Source organism: Stenella coeruleoalba (genome assembly GCF_951394435.1).
Source record: "Stenella coeruleoalba genome assembly, chromosome: 5".
NCBI classification, from domain to species: Eukaryota; Metazoa; Chordata; class Mammalia; order Artiodactyla; family Delphinidae; genus Stenella; species Stenella coeruleoalba.
In genome coordinates, this window is record NC_137150.1 from 55216367 (window position 1) to 55234460 (window position 18094).

The 18094-nt window shown below is 42.6% G+C and overlaps 1 long non-coding RNA gene across 1 annotated transcript in view; it reads right to left on the minus strand.

Annotated features, from left to right (window-relative positions):
* The window catches only part of LOC307186614, a 445691-nt gene extending 428908 nt beyond the window's left edge, over nt 1-16783 (minus strand). Inside the window, exon 1 of the long non-coding RNA XR_013828430.1 lies at nt 16609-16783. This is a non-coding gene — a long non-coding RNA (uncharacterized lncRNA). The remainder of the gene's footprint in view (nt 1-16608) is intronic.
* Nucleotides 16784-18094: the final 1311 nt, after the last annotated feature.

Sequence of the window (18094 nt, forward strand, 5' to 3'; positions counted from 1 at the left end):
CTCCGGCTAGAAGCCTGTGGCATTTGTTGTTTTCAAAGTCCCTCTTTTGGCAAGAATACGAATTCACCTCTCTCTCCTAAGTGCCTCAACATTGAGGGCCACAAAAAAAGAGCTGAACGAAAGAGGAAGGACCAGAAACTGCATTCTATCCCACAGGGGACAGGAGAGATTTAGAATTTGTATTTACTCATTTGTTCAGTGGATTCTAAGTATTATCTGTATAGGCTTCCATTCACTTTATGTTATTAATATTAATACTTTATTCATAATATTTATGTAGTAATGTGACTGTATTAAAGTTCTCCAGAGAAACAGAACCAGTAGGATATATATAGATATGTATAAGAGGAAACTTATTATAAGAATTGGCTCAGGGCTTCCCTGGTGGCACAGTGGTTGAGAGTCCGCCTGCCAATGTTGGGGACACAGGGTCGTGCCCCGGTCCGGGAAGATCCCACATGCCGTGGAGCGGCTGGGCCCGTGAGCCATGGCCGCTGAGCCTGCGCGTCCAGAGCCTGTGCTCCGCAGCGGGAGAGCGGGAGAGGCCACAACAGTGAGAGGCCCGCGTACCGCAAAAAAAAAAAAAAGAATTGGCTCATACAGTCATGGAAGCCAAGAATCCCGCAATCTGTACAATCTGTGGTCTACAAGCTGCAAAACCAGAAAGGCTGATGTTGCCATTCAGTCCAAGTCAGTAGGCCTGAGAAGCAAGGGGAGTCAATGGTGTAACTCCCAGTCCAGGGGAGGAGTAGAGGGTAAATAAACCCCAGAGTCTGAAGGCCCAAGAACCAAGAGCACCAATGTCCAAGGGCAGGAGAAGATGGATGACCCAACTCACAATGAAAGAGAATTCACCCTTCACCATTCAGACCCTCAACAGATTGCCATCACCAGTGTGGGTGGGCATTAACCAATCTTCTTTACTCAGTCTACTGAATCAAACCCATCTCTTCCAGAAGCATCCTCATAGACACACCCAGAAATAATGTTTATTCCAGCTATCTGGGCATCTTTTAGCCAAGCTGACATATAAAATTTAAAATTAACCATCACAGTGACCTTGGAGAACTCTGAACAGCCCAGAGCTTAGGGAAACCACTTATGTCAGACTGTTCAAAAATGCCAATAAGGAGCCTTGAGTAGCAAAACTATAGGACCAGAAAGATGTTAAGAGTAGGAATGGAGGTGAGGCACACTTCAAACAGACTTTGGGAATGATAAGAAGGTGATGGAAAGAATATAGTCTTAGGAGGCAGCTGGAAGAGGGCAGTACTCCCAGACCTCCCACCCTGTGTTCCCCCCTCCCCATAACAGTGTTGGCAGCAGCTCTGTGGCAGCATAGGTGGTAGCCAGTACAAAGGGAGCTCGTCCCAGCTCTGGCGCCATCAACGCTGGAGCAACTTGACATATCAGACACTACATGTTATAAAACTAATAGCAGAATCCCCAGTGCCTCACATAACCCCCCGTAATAGCATCAGGGCTTACTGGAGACTGGTTAGATTTTTCAGTTTTCTTTCAAAGAAGTCAACATATTGTAGACTAATATCTGGACTGAGTAAAAACTATTGTAGACTAATATCTGGGCTGAGTAAAAACATCCATAGTAAAAACTATGGATGAAACTATCTGGACTCCAAAGGATAAAAGAAAGAATTTCTTGATAGTGAGATATGGCCTTATTAGTACCCAAGGCTGGTGAAGCAATAGTATGCTGTATTTACAGAGCTTATATGTACACTTTTATATGATTTTCCATTTTACCTTAACTGATTTTTATTGAGCATATATTTGAGGGATTTTATATTTATATAATTAAGCCCATCAGCTTGTTTATACTACTTTTATATTGCTCTCACATTAATATAGTTCACAGTCCCAGAGCATGCCCTGTGTGCCAAATACTAAGTTGAAGACTTAAATTAGAAGTCTAATTTGTCTAATGTAGTAGACATTAGACTTAAATTCAACCCAATAGCTCTAAACTTATTGCCCTTTATAACCAGAATAATCCTTTCTCATGTCTTATAATTTTGTATTCTTTCTGTAATTTCATTTTTTTTTTTTTTTTACAGTGTGTGAAATGAGGCATGGGTCTAAGTATATTTATCTCCATACCAATAATTAGTATGTCTAAGAGCAGGAGTCCACAAACAATGGCTTGTGGGCCAAATCTGGCCTGCTGCCTGTTTTTGTAAACAAAGTTTTATTGAAACAGAGTTACACTCATTTGTTTACATATTTTCTACAGCTGCTTTCACACCACAAAGGCAGAGGTGAGAATTTGCAAAGCCGAAAATATTTACTATCTAGCCCTTTACCTAAAAACACTGATCACACAGTCTCCCAAGGCAAAAGAAATCAAAGCAAAAATAAACAAATGGGACCTAATCAAACTTGAAAGCACAGCAGAAGAAACCATCAACAAAAAGACAACTTACAGACTGGAAGAAGATATTTGCAAATGATGTGACTGACAAGGGGTTAATATCCAAAATATACAAACAGCTCATACAACTCAATATCAAGAAAACAAACAACCCAATCAAAAAATGGGCAGAAGACCTAAATAGACATTTTTCCAAAGAAGACATACAGATGGCCAACAGGCACATGAAAAAAAGCTCAACATTGCTAATTATTAGAGAAATACAAATCAAAGCCACAAGGAGGTATCACCTTACACCTGTCAGAATGGCTATCATCAAAAAGTCTACAAATATTAAATGCTGGAGAGGGTGTGGAGAAAAGGGAATTCTCCTACACTGCTGTTGAAAATATAAATTGGTGCAGCCAATATGGAAAACAGTATGGAGTTTCCCTAAAAAAACAGAACTGTCACATGATCTAGCAATTCTACTCCTGGGTATGTGTCTGGGAAAAAAAATAACTCAAAATGATACATGCGCCCCAATGTTCATAGCAGCACTATTTACAACAGCCAAGATGAGGAAGCAACACAAGTACCCATCAACAGATGACTGGCTTAAGACATGGTACATATATACAATGGAATATTACATAGCCATAAAAAAGAATGAAATATTGCCATTCACAGCAACATGAATGGACCTAGGGAATATTATGCTTAGTGAAGTAAGTCAGACAAAGACAAATATTTTATGATATCACTTATATGTGGAATCTAAAAAATAATACCAGTGAATCTACATGCAAAACAGAAACAGACTCACAGACATAGAGAACAAACTTATGGTCACCAGAGGGGAGAAGAAGTAGGAGAGGGACAAATTAGGACCATGGGATTAACAGATACAAACTACTATACATACAACAGACAAGCAACAAAGATTTACTGTATAGCACAAGGAATTATAACCAATATCTTTTAATAACCTATAATGGAATATAATCTGGGGAAAAAAACCTATCACTATGCTCCATACCTGAAACACAATATTCTAAGTCAACCATAGTTCAATTAAAAAAAAATTTTGAAGGGGGAAAAAAGTAGTGATCACATAATTATTTCTCTTTTCATTGTTTTTCTCTCATCTCATTTGTTATTGCTTTTTAATTCTTTTCTGAGTCACCATATGAAAAGTACCAGACAATGTAAAAAAAAAAGTTTTTAATATTTTTAAAATTTAACCCAAACTTTTCCTTTACTGACGTTTACTGTTTTAGATTATATTAAATGGCAAAAGTTGCTCAAGTGAAGAGATATAGATGAACAAACTAATTATAGTTGTTTACCGTTACTATAGCAATAGTTAACAAGCAACAATACCTCATTGCCATACAATAATAGGCATTTATTTAGATCATGCCTCTGCTGAGGGTCTAAGCTACTGGTCTAAGCCGGGCCAACTCGTACCACTCTTCCACATGGTACTAGCCGATAAGAGAGTACCACTCTCCTATCAAACCTCTTCCTGGGACCAGGCGGCTACCCTAGGTAGGATTTTCTCATGATGGCAGAAACCTACAAGGTTTCTCAAAACCTAGACTCAGGACTGGCACAGTGACACTCTCACCACATCCCATTGGCCAAAACAATTCACAAGGTCAACCCAGATTCAAGGGGCAGGAAACTATACTGCAAAGTCACATAGCAAAAGGCAAGGCTGCAGGGACAGATGAAGAACTGTGGTCCATGAGACAATCTATCACACGTGGGTACACATTTGAACTTTAAAGTACATTTGCATTTCTACATGATATAATTTTTTTTTAAAATATGGAACGCTTCACGGATTTGCATGTCATCCTTGCGCAGGGGCAATGCTAATCTTCTCTGTATTGTTCCAGTTTTAGTATATGTGCTGCTGAAGCGAGCACATCTACATGATATAATTTTAATATTTAATCCTGATGAAGGTTCTAGGAATTAGGTATTATCACTGTTGCCGTTTAAGAATGATGAAGCTGAGTCAGGGCTTCCTCCTTGCCCGATGTCAAACAGTCTGGAAGTGGCAGAAGAAGGACTGAATCCAAGCCTATTTCCAAAGGCTTTTCCTCTGGGCAGTATTTGCATTATTAAATTTGTCTAGTGAGGTGGCAATGGCTACGGCCTGGTAAAATTCAATCCTTCTTGTCCCTAGTATAGGACTGTAGCTACTCAGGTGCTATAGACCGAATATTGGTGTCCCCCCAAAACTCATATGTTGAAACCTAATCCCCAAAGTAATGGTATTTGGAGGTGGAGCCTTTGGGAGGTGATCAGGTGATGGGGACAGAGTTCTCATGAATGGCACTACTGCCCTTATAAAAGAGACCCCAGACAGCTCTCTCACCCCTTCCACCATGTGAGGATACAGTGAGAAAACAGCTATCTTTGAAGCCAGAAGCGAGCCCTCACCAGATATGGGATCTGCTGGCCCCTTAATCTTGAACTTCTCAGACTCCGCAATTGTGAGAAACAAATGTTTGTTGTATAAGCCACCCAGTCTCTGGCATTTTTGTTACAGCAGCCCGAATGGAGTAAGACACCAGGCCCCAGTGTGAGGGAGTCCAAACCGACCAACGTGAGCAGAAGTGATGTGTACCACGTCCAGGTCAAGACTTGCTCACTTGCTTTTCCCCTTTGGCCAGGTGGGTGAAGACAAGGCTGTCCAATGAGCTTTCTGAAATAATGGATGTATTCCACGTCTGCACTATCTCATATGGTATCCCCCAGCCCCAAGTGAACACTTGATGTATGGTTAGTACAACTGAGGACTTGAATCTTTAATTGAACTGGCTCTAATGCCTCTAAGTAATTCTAATTACGTTTGTTCTGGAATTCAGTAAATTGAGGATTGAGATTGAAAACAGATGGAAAGGAGTTGGAAAATGTAAATGTTCCCTAAACTGGTAGAACTGTCTGGCAGAGGTCAAATAGTGGCCAATACTTTGGGAAGAAAAATAAGGTATCTAAAAGAAACAAACTCTTGATATAGTTACAGTTTGATATTTCCAGTTTCCTTCTGATTGGGTAACAAATTAAGCTCCCTTTTACTACAGAATTAATTCACCTCTCTCACTGGTAAATAATTTATCATTTTGAGGCAACCTGACATACTATACGCAGGCATAAAGCCACTTTTTCTAAAATCCACTGGTTCCCTGGAGCAGTTGTATCTCTTACTGATATTTATTGTAACAACCCAATACTCCTAATGGTTGTGAAATTCGGCTTGTCTGAGCACTTTCAAAACAAATAACACCAGCATAGCTCCCAAACACCACTAGCCATCCATCACTTGCAAGACAGTCACCGTGACCAGCACCCTGCTTTAGGGATGGGTCTATGCTACAGTTCTAGAAAACAAGCTTTTACCTTTCCAGTGATGTGGTGAAAAAACCTGGAGCATACACTCTCCATTGGCTATTAACATTTTTTTTGAATTTTATTTTTTATACAGCAGGTTCTTATCAGCTATCTATTTTATACACACCAGTGTATACATGCCAATCCCAATCGCCCAATTCATCACACCACCACCCCCCCACCGCTTTCCCCACTTGGTGTCCATACATTTGTTCTCTACATCTGTGTCTCTATTTCTGTCCTGCAAACTGGTTCATCTGTACCATTTCTCTAGGTTCCACATATATGCATTAATATATGATATTTGTTTTTTTCTGACTTACTTCACTCTGTATCACAGTCTCCAGATCCATCCACATCTCTGCAAATGACCCAATTTCATTCCTTTTTATGGCTGAGTAATAGGCCATTGTATATATGTACCACATATTCTTTATCCATTCATCTGTCAATGGGCATTTAGGTTGCTTCCATGAGCTGGCTATTGTAAATAGTGCTGCAATGAACATTGGGGTGCATGTCCTTTTGAAATATGGTTTTCCGTGGGTATATGCCCAGTAGTGGGATTGCTGGATCCTATGGTAATTCTATTTTTAGTTTTCTAAGGAACCTCCATACTGTTCTCCATAATGGCTGTATCAATTTACATTCCCACCAACAGTGCAAGAAGGTTCCCTTTTCTCCACACCCTCTACAGCATTTGTTTGTAGATTTTCTGATGATGCCCATTCTAACTGGTGTGAGGTGATACCTCATTGTAGTTTTTTTTTCTTCTGTACACAGGCCTCTCACTGTTGTGGCCTCTCCCGTTGCGGAGCACAGGCTCCGGACACGCAGGCTCAGCGACCATGGCTCACGGGCCCAGCCACTCCGCGGCATGTGGGATCTTCCCGGACCGGGGCACGTACCCATGTCCCCTGCATCAGCAGGCAGACTCTCAACCACTGCACCACCAGGGAAGCCCCTCATTGTAGTTTTGATTTGCATTTCTCTAATAATTAGTGATGTTGAACAGCTTTTCATGTGCTTCTTGGTCATCTGTATGTCTTCTTTGGAGAAATGTCTATTTAGGTTTTCTGCCCATTTTTTTGGATTAGGTTGTTTGTTTTTTTAATATTGAGCTGCATGAGCTGTTTATATATTTTGGAGATTAACCTTTTGTCTGTTGATTCATTTGCAAATATTTTCTCCCATTCTGAGGGTTGTCTTTTCATCTTGTTTGTAGTTTCCTTTGCTTTGCAAAGCTTTTAAGTTCCATTACGTCCCGTTTATTTTTGTTTTTATTTCCATTACTCTAGGAGGTGGATCAAAAAAAATCTTGCTGTGATTTATGTCAAAGAGTGCTCTATATTTTGCTCTAAGAGTTTTATATAGGGTCCAGTCTTACATTTAAGTCTCTAATCCACTTTGAGTTTATTTTTGTGTATGGTGTTAGGGAGTGTTCTAATTTCATTTTTTTACATGTAGCTGTCCAGTTTTCCCAGCACCACTTATTGAAGAGGCTGTCTTTTCTCCATTGTATACCCTTGCCTCCTTTGTCATAGATTAGTTGACCATAGGTGCGTGCGTTTCTCTCTGGGCTTTCTATCCTGTTCCATTGATCTATATTTCTGTTTTTGTGCCAGTACCATATTGTCTTGATTACTGCAGCTTTGTAGTATAGTCTGAAGGCAGGGAGTCTGATTCCCCCAGCTCCATTTTTTTCTCTCAAGATTGCTTTGGCTATTTGGGGTCTTATGTGTCTCCATACAAATTTTAAGACTTTTTGTTCTAGTTCTGTAAAAAATGCCACTGGTAATTTGATAGGGATTGCACTGAATCTGTAGATTGCTTTGGGTAGTATAGTCATTTTCACAATATTGATTCTTCCAATCCAAGAACATGGTATATCTCTCCATCTGTTTGTGTCATCTTTGATTTCTTTCATCAGTGTCTTATAGTTTTCTGAGTACAGGTCTTTTACCTCCTAGGTAGGTTTATTTCTAGGCATTTTATTTTTTTTGTTGCAGTGGTGAATGGGATTGTTTTCTTAATTTCTCTTTCTGATCTTTTGTTTTAGTGTATAGGAATGGCTGTTAACATTTTAATCGTGAAAGCTGGGGAGGATTTGAACCCACTGCTCACTTGCATACTTGCACATGTAGAAATCAATTACAATTGAAAAGCATATTTAGACATTAGCACCTGAGAAGTGTGATTGCTTTTTAGCTTCTGCTTATTTTCCATACCACCAGAAAAGGTCACGGTGATGAATGTGAATGGCAGTGAGCCCTCACTACTGGGGGGATGCCAATTTTGGGGTGGTGGGAAGGCTGATAAAAGGCAAGTCCATGGGCTTCCCTGGTGGCGCAGTGGTTGAGAGTCCACCTGCCGATGCAGGGGACACAGTTTCGTGCCCCGGTCCGGGAAGATCCCACATGCCGCGGAGCGGCTGGGCCCGTGAGCCATGGCCGCTGAGCCTGTGCGTCCAGAGCCTGTGCTCCGCAACTGGAGAGGCCACAACAGTGAGAGGCCCGCGTACCGCAAAAAAAAAAAAAAAAAAGAAGGCAAGTCCGTGACTCCGAGGACAATCCATGCTGCTGTATCCACTCTCAGGTTTCTCAGCGCCTCCTTTAGAGGACCTCTTTGCTCCCTGTGGAGCCTGTGACTAGGAGTCAGAGCCAGCTCACACTGTGGCTCCTCCTCTTATTAGCTGAGTGGCCATGAGCAGTCCCCTCTCTGAACCTCATTTTCCTTCTCCACGTGAGGATTAAAGGGACTAGCGCAGATCAAGTGTGTAGCACATAGTAACTGCACATTGTGTAGTATTCCACCCATGGAGCTGTTATTTCTGGAGACTTCTCCATCCTCCCCCTCCCCAACACCACCCCTTATGCATACAGATTTCAGCGCCACATGGCAATTTACTCATTCTTAAAACCTCAAAACTCGTTCAACCAAAAACAGCCTCATAACATAACTGAGAGACATCTTAGGAAGCAGATGAAAAGGAAGCTACACTAACAATGTACACAGGTCACTCTGGTTACGGATCAGAGAGATGGGAGATTCGTATGTTCTCCAAACAGGTCTTAGCCAAATAGCTCTCTCTGTCACCCTGGGCGGAGATTGCTACTTTCCTTTCTTATGCTAGTGCTTTTAGTAATAAACTGCATACCCTTTTATCTTGTAAAACAAAATCATCATGACCTCAGAAGGGATGAGGAATCCTGGGCCCTCCACCTTCTTCCTATTTGTTACCTTGGATGTATGTGATCTGCACTTTTGTCTTATGCTTGAGACATAGATATTGGACATGACTGAGGCCTGCCTCACCTGAAGCTTTCTCCAGGGCGCCCAAATCCAAGGCCTTGATTCTGATCAGGACTTTCACATATTGAACACCTGGTGCTTATCAAGGCTCTACCAAGACACTGGGTGAGATCACAGAGGACAAATGCGCCCTTCTGCAGCCTCACTTCTCAATTTCCTTGCAAGTCACTCTCCTCCTCCTTGCTTACTTCTGGTTCAAAGTTATGAGGAAGATGTCAAACAGTGAGAGGAGTATTTAAGATGTTACCATGCAGGGCTTCCCTGGTGGCACAGTGGTTGGGAGTCCACCTGCCGATGCAGGGGACGCGGGTTCGTGCCCCGGTCCAGGAAGATCCCACATGCCGCAGAGCGGCTGGGCCCGTGAGCCATGGCTGCTGGGCCTGCGCGTCCAGAGCCTGTGCTCCACGGCGGGAGAGGCCACAGCAGTGAGAGGCCCGCGTACCGCAAATATAAATAAATAAAAAAGATGTTACCATGCAGACGGGCTCACAGTATACAAGCACTTATAAAATACTTCTATGAATTGGGTCTCAACGGATTACGTTTGTCCGTGACAAATTTTTCCAGCAAGTTTTCTAAGATTCTTCAATTGTTCTGTCATCACTGCTTCCAGCCAGGGATCCTAAGGACAAGAGCCTCTGAGAGGATGGAACACAAAAATGCCAAGGCATGTGCGGCAAACACAGCTGCCCAGCAGGTATCTGTGCTCCTTTCCCTAAGTGTAGAGCTGCTAATGGAAGCAGCTGCCCAGCCAGGGAACATTTTTCCTCTCCTCCACACACACCCCCACCCCAATCTTTGCATCTAGATGTAGCATGTGACATTTTCCTACGAAGGGGATGTGAACAGAAAGGATGTGTCACTTCCTGGCTAAGATAGTTAAAAGACAGTGTGCCTTCTCCACATTCCTCTGGATGTCGAAGCTCAGGGTGACACTGGAAGGCACGTGTCAAATACGGTGGAGCCACCAAATGGAGTAATTCTCAGTCCCTGAATCACTTCTCAGAGGAGAGGAGACTGCCTTACTGGGTGTTCCCCACACTGAACTATTTAGTGAGTGAGAAATAAACTGAATCTACTGCAGAAGCTGATGTTATCATAACTAATACCATGAGTTTTAAAAAGGAAAATAAACAATATGATCCTATAACTGGCATCTGGCCACCGTTGTAGCGTACATAGGTAAAAGAAACAATTTAATTGCATTAAAAGGTACTTAACTCGCACGTGTTTGGCAAGAATGTAAATTGGTACAATTACTGTGAAACTGGCAAAATCTACAGAAGCTGAATCTTTAAATATTCTATGACCCCAACTACATATAATCCCATCAGAAATATGTGCATATGCTCATCAGAAACATGTACTAGAATGTGGCCTATACATGCAATGAAATATTGTCTTACAAAAGGAAGGAAATTCTGACACATGCTACAACATGGGTGAACCGTGAGGACATTATGCTAAATGAAATAAGGCAGTCCCAAAAGACAAATACCACTCTAGGTATTACCTAACCACTCTAGGTTAGGTAACCAGAGTAGTCTAACTCATAAAAACAGAAAGTAGGAATGGTGGTTGCCAAGGGCATGAGGAATAGGGGGGTGTTGTTTAGTGGAGATAGAGTTTTGGTTTTGCAAGATGAAGAGTTCTAGAGATTGGTTTCACGACCATGTAAATGTATTTAACGCCACTGAATTGTTACTTCAACATGGTTACAATAGTAATTTTTACGTTATATGTATTTTATAATTAAGCATAAAAATAAAAACATGTATCAGAATGTTCAGAGTAGCACAAATTATAATAGCTGGAAACTGGAAACTAATCAAATGTCCTCCAACAGTAAGATGAATAAATTGTGGGCTGTTCACCCACTGCAATATTACACAGCAATGAGAAATGCATGACCTGTGACATGAAACAATATGAATAAATCTTACAAACATAATGTTAAGCAGAAGAAGCCAGACGAAAAAGATATATACTATATATGAGTCTATTTATATAAAGTACAAAGACAGGCAAAACACTTCAATTATGTTAGAAGTCAGGATAAGAGAGTGGGTAATGACTAAAAAGAAGTCAAGTGGAGCGGGGTGGGGGGCTGTTTTTGTATTATTATTACATTTAAAAAAATTTTTTAATGATCTTAGTCAATTGTTATAATACATTTCTAAAATTTTCTATGTCCTCTCAAAAAAAAGAAATTACAAACTCAAGGGGAAAAGATGTCCAAAAGTGCATCCTTCTTGCCTGAGGGCAGCAGAACCTCTGAAGCAGCTGAGGCAAATGAATTTAAATTTATATGTGAATGAGCAACACAAATCAAGACACCTCAGAATTCCTTATTGTTCCACAAATGGTCCATTGTATACAAATTACCTACTTCATCATCAAATTACCATTCATCTAGGAGCACCAACAAGAAATGTGTTTAACAAGTAAAATTCTATGGTAATTTCACACTCCACAATGCCTTGTGTTCATAATTTCAATATTAGATCTGATTGAATATGATTAAATATGGTCTGTGCGTTCCAAAACGGGTTGCAGGATGGGTCTAAATGAACTCATTAGTAGCTGATGCTGTAGAGAGCTTTCTAAATGCTAATGTTTAGCTGCCTTTGGCTCATTAATTAATTTAAAGATTGCATAATTATCAAAGCTTTCAATTCAAGTACCTCTACCACTTTTTATTATTGGATGATGCTTATTTGCCTGTGAGCATAAAAAATTATGTCACCCAAGGATATGGAACACAATACCAAATGATCATACAGGTTATATATTTATTTGCAAAGGAAAAAACCAAAGTCAGAGGGGGATGTTCGCTTGATCCCATGAGGAGTTGGGACCACTACAAATCCTCGTCTCCAAAACAGGAGTGATGAAAACAAAAGCAGGGATGTTGGGAGACCATGAGTAAACCCAGTGCATGGAAAAGAAGGGGAGCCTGGTGTAATTGAAAGAGACAGCCCCATCCTAAAAAAAGCCCAAGGTGACAGGAATTCTCCAAATTCCAATGCTTTTAGAATCTGATCAGTAGAGTCTACTTTTGAAGGTTTTAAGATCACAAAGGGTTGTTATAAAGTTAGAACTTAGAAGCACAATGAGACACTTTTAGATAACTTAATGATTTTCTTTCACACTCAGGGCAAGGATTAAGGGCTAGTCACCAACAAAAGGGTGATTGCGTCTAGTATCACCACTCATCCAAGGAGAGTCATCCAACGGAGACTAGTTAAGGTCACCCTCTCACACTTAAGAGCAAAGGCAAGAAAGAGCCAGAGGCACTCTAGGGAAAGAAGTGAACTGGGGAGGCGTTCTGGTAGATCCCACACAGGAAGCCCACCTACTTCCCCATGACTTCCATCATCAGGAGACCTCCTTGCAAATAAGGGTAGTAGAGTGGGTACAAAGTTTTAAATAAGTCTTTTTAGACTGTAACCTATTGACTTCTCTGTTAGTGATTCAGTTTATGGATATCACCGTACCATGAATTATGCAGCTTCCACGGGAAGACGTTTATGAGAGGATTTTAAGCAGAGGGAGCCAGTATAAGCAGGACTTTGAGTGAGGTCTTCTCACTAAGGTCTGATACATTTTGGAGGGTTTGGGACCTACAGGGGATCTCACACTGCTTTGTTCCATTGTGCTTGCAAATTACTTAGAGGAATCCCTAGGGACTAAATTAAGCTCTCTGAAAGGAAAAAGTCAAGGTTGTAAAGCTGCAGAAATGGCAATGCGTGAGAACCACGGCAAGGAGAACTACAGAAGGCTTTTCCTCAACATTCTGTTTTGTCCTAACATTCCCCCGAAATGGGCTTTCAGAATCATGTCTGAGATCACCTACTGCTCTGGTCTTCATGTTTGTGTCCCCCCAAAATTCACACCGGAAACCTAACTTCAAGGTGACGCCTCTTGCCTTCATGACTGGGACTAGTGCCCTCATACAAAAGGACAACACAGCTCCCTGGGCCCTTCTGCCATGGGAGGACACAACCAGCCTCTGCAACCTGGAAGAGGTTCGACCTTGTTGGCTGGCACCCTTCATCTCAGATTTGCAGCTTCCAGAACTATGAGGAATAAATTTCTGTTGTTTATAAGCTACTCATTCTGTTACAGCAGCCTGAACAGACTGACACTTATTTCCTCTCATCTGTGGCAATGGCCACTCCGGTAACACTGTGAGGAAAGTCCCAGGTCTTAAGCAATCTAGACCTCTAAGTTTATTATTATTTATTTATTTATTTATTTTTGGCTGTGTTGGGTCTTCATTGCTGTGCGCGGGCTTTCTCTAGTTGCAGTGAGCGGGGGCCACTCCTCGCTGCAGTGCACAGGCTTCTCACTGCAGTGGCCTCTCCTGTTGTGGAGCACGGACTCTAGGCACGCGAACCTCAGCAGTTGTGACGTGCGGGCTCAGTAGTTGTGGCTCACGAGCTCTAGAGCACAGGCTCAGTAGTTGTGGCGCACGGGCTTAGTTGCTGCACAGCATGTGGAATCTTCCCAGACCAGGGATTGAATCCATGTCCCCTGCATTGGCAGGTAGATTCCCAACCACTGAGCCACCAGGGAAGTCCCTAGACCTCTAACTTTAGAAACCAACCATGTATAATCTAGAATAGTTTTCCTGTGTTCATTCAGTAGACAGTTACACAGGAAGCTGTGGAGGAACATTTGCCACCCCAAAATGTCTCTGTGGCGTGGCGATCAATTTAGGCTGATTTTTTAAAATTATTCTTTCTTTATTGAAATATAGTTGACTTACAAAGCTGTGTTAATTTACGCAGTACAGCAAAATGATTCAATCACACATATGTATTTTATAGTCTACTGTATAGCACAGGGAACTATATTCAATATTCTGTGATAAACCATGATAGAAAAGAATAGGCTCATTATTTTTCAGAAACTGAAGACTCAGTTTTTCTCGTTACCTCTCCCTTAACTGCCTAAAAGAATTCACATAATGGGCTTGTTCCCACAATACAGCTACCACCTGAGGTATCTGCAGAGAATATGGACCAGGTGTGTCAGGGGAGACTCAACAAGACCTAGAGATCAGAGTCCTCTGTGTCCCATCCTCTCTGCATGGCCCAGCAAACATTTGTTTTACCAAAAATATGCTTTTCCATTTTCATGTGAATTGTTTTCCTCCCCTTTGAAGTCCCAAACCATTACCCCTAACATCCTCTTTTGTTAACTTTAGCTGAAGATATTATTGAAGGTGAGGGTTTTGACCATTTTGGCGAGTTACTCAGTTTTCCTGGGTGTCTCTCACGTATACATGTTATTAAACTTTTGTTCGATTTTCTCTGTTCATCTGTCTCATGTCAATTTAATTCTTAGACCAGCCATAAGAACCTAGATGGGCAGAGGAAAATGTTTTCCTCCCCAACATGCTCATCCATGCTGTCACAGCTAGGTTGCCCCAACCTCCATATTACAGCCTATAAGAAGGGGGAGAAAGCCAAAATCCAGAGAAACAGGATTGTCTTTAAGTGGCAAATTATATCCCAACTACACATACCACTTCAGCTCACTTTCCATTTGCCAAAAACTATTCGCATGTCCGCACCCAGCTGGAAAGAGAACATGGCATGCCCTTTTCCTCCCTCACACAGAACACATTACCCCTACCCTAAAAGAGACAGCTCCCATCCTGCCATGGCACACAGCTTAAAGTCCAAGATACATGGGCAGCATGCAGTCTCTTCTACCACATCTGGATGTGTCTCCTAGCCAAGAAGTTACGAGCTCATTCCCTCCCCCATGTCCCACCTACCCATCCCTGTACCCACAACAAACTCAGTAAACAACTGTAGGTAAGACAAGACATGCACAATAGACATTTCTTCTCAGAAAAGAGAAGCAGCAAAACACACAGCAGCCACTGGTCCTTAGCAATGATGGCGTCGCGCTGGGCAGTAATTATAAAGGGACCTGCCCTGGCAGTGGAGTATTTTCATGGTTAGATCTTGGTTTTTGTTTCTGGGGGCATTCCCTTGTCCATTGTCCCGAGCCTGTGGCTTTGCCTCGGTGGTTCTTCCTTGCCCACGGTTCCTCATGGCCACACCAGAGTTTGGAGACATTTCTTTCATGAGCCCTGCTTCCAGGATGCTCAGTTCTTTTTACACTGCTTCCTACCAGTGCAGTGAGCCTGAGGATTACATTAGGATTGAACATTCACAAGCCAGTGGTTCATTTGGCAACAAAGTTTGCTTCAATCCGTGGTAGATTTCTGGTCTATTTGATTCTGTTCTGATTTAACACGTCAGTACCCACCCAGAATTTTTACTGGGCATTGTTTCTTAAGCCCGCCTTATTTTCTGGCATCTGAGTTTAGCCATCACTCTTTCCTCCCTTAAAAGGCTACTCCCTTGAGGCCATTTGACATAGTAGACTTAATCTGACCTTTGTTGCTAGGACTACCTTTGTTCAGTTGAGAATCTTTTAATAGGAGAACTTGGAAGAGCACCCTTCCTAACAGTTTTCTGCCTTTGTGGGATTAATAACAGCTGATTTTTCCGACCCCATGGGGTTCTATTATCTTCCCACTCTTCTTGCCAATTAGCCATTTCTTGCCTGGGCTCATTTCTTGCTAATAACCACCTGTGGAAAGCAGCAAAGGGCAGGCAACATACAAATAACCTGATTACTTCCAACTGCTTTCTCTAGGACTAACGATTATACAGACATGAGGTTTTTCTAAAAACTGAAGACAATCTTACCAAATGTTGCCTTGACAGTACAAAGTTCATCGTCTTCCCAGTATCTGAAATTCCTGTTTTTTCACTGCCCACTGTCTGACATCTAGGGCAACACCACACGTTTAAGGTTTTTATAATGATAAGCACCAATATCTGTATTAATTAGAGTAAGAATGACACTGCAAAAACGAGACTCCAAAAGCAAGTGACTGACTTACATTTCTCTCTCATGAAACAGCCTGGGAGGTCTATGCTAGAGCTCTTCTGCAGGAGCTCCCATTCTTTCCGTCTTGTTGTTCTGCATTACCCTAGGGCATTGCCCTTCATGGCTGAAGCCGAGTCCACACTACATCAATATACCAGCCTACAGAGAGGGGACGAAGTCCAAGGATAGCAGCTTCTTTTTTAGAAAGAGTACTTAGAAGATATAAATATCAATCCTACTTAAGGCCCACTGGCACAAATTTCACCATATGGCCACTAAATGACCATTGTATGAGTGACGGGAGAGGAAGAGAAAATACCAGGAGGTATCATCCGGCTACCGGTACCAGGGGAAAGAGTTTGGAAATCTGACTAAACCTAGTAGGAAACCTGAACAACCCAACCGATTGTATTGGTCCAAAAAGCCACCTTTACTGACTTAGGATAAAAAAATCTGTTCTCGAAGTGTGCCAACTTTAAGACCTCGTATACCAGACAAGCAGAAAGTTTGGTCATTCCCAAGCTCCCTTCTCCCATGTCCAAAAATCCCCACAATTCTTCATGCACATCCCAACTTATTCTGATGAAGCCGAAAATCAAACATACCTTCCTGCGACCAGAAGACTTCCCCAGCATTTTCCCCAGGTCCTGGCTTTGTTAGAAGTACTAACAAACGAGGTTCAGTGGCCGGATCCACAGAGGCCAAACACCAAGACGCCAAGGTTCTCAGCCCTGCGCAGAGCTCTGACTGCCTGGAGCGCAGGGCTCTGGGCGCTTGTGGGATAAAGCCCAGGTGTAGGGAGCATGGGGAAACGTAATTGGAGAGAGGAAAAAGGTGAGGTCATCACCATCCTGTGCAGATGCAATTAAGCTCCAGGCCCCTCCTTGGGACACGTGCTCAGAAAACAGCAGTTAGCACGAACCGAGGGTGGAGTTTGGGCCCTTTGACGTCAAAAGGTCACCCAGCGGCCACTCGCACATGCTCAGTTGGATGGTCGGTGGTCTTAACAAGTCTTAACCAGCTGGAGCTCAAACTGGACACAGCTGACTCCAAGTTCCTAGAAAACAACTTAGGCAAACATCTTATTATTTAGGCTACATAAGGCTTGGAGGACATGCACGTTTTTGTGAAAACAGTGGAAGCCAGCTTGATCAGTGAGGGCAGGTTAAAGGTGAAATGGGGGGGCTTCCCTGGTGGCGCAGTGGTTGAGAGTCCGCCTGCCGATGCAGGGGACATGGGTTCGTGCCCCAGTCTGGGAGGATCCCACATGCCGTGGAGCGGCTGGGCCCGTGAGCCATGGCCGCAGAGCCTGCGCGTCCGGAGCCTGTGCTCTGCGACGGGAGAGGCCACAACAGTGAGAGGCCCGCGTACCGCAAAAAAAAAAAAAAAAAAAAAAAAAAAAAAAAGGTGAAATGGATCTAACTGATGACTAACCTCACTCTCAGAAGCTGACAAGCATCTGCCCTGTCCACAGTGTTAGTGCCGCTGAAAAGCAAAGGCTCGCTCTGGCTGTTGTCCTCCGCTCGCCTCCAGATGGCCAGCAGCAGCTCAGTCCCCTCCTAAAACCATTTAGGCTTCTTCAGGCCTGGGAGGTTGGGTCCAGCTCCCTCCCAGTCCCAGGGAGTAAGAAGTCCTCCCTCACCACTGTCTACCTCTCACTGTCGTAGGATTTACCTCTTCCCACAATAACCAATAGTGACAACATCCATTCAGTTGTCAACACAGGGTGCAGTCTGGACCCCAGAGCCACAACATGATAAAGACAAAACCACAGCCTGACATTTGGTACATTTCTCAAACTCTGAGATATTTTATCGTGTACATGGTCATTTTGTCACAAAAGCTTTTTCCTAAGTAAGCTCAGCGCCAGACTGAGGGGAGGGGGAAAGCATTAAGTAAAGGCAAGTTCATTGACTTATGAGGTGGATGCTGCATCCCGTGAGATCAGCTGCTCCACATTTCAGTCAAATGATGCTACTGTACAACATGCTTCTTTAGCTGTCTGTTGAGCCCTCAGTAGATAATGCGAGGCTGTTCAAGTAGTTGCTGGATGTTATTCACCTATTATACGATATCTGTTGAATGTCTATT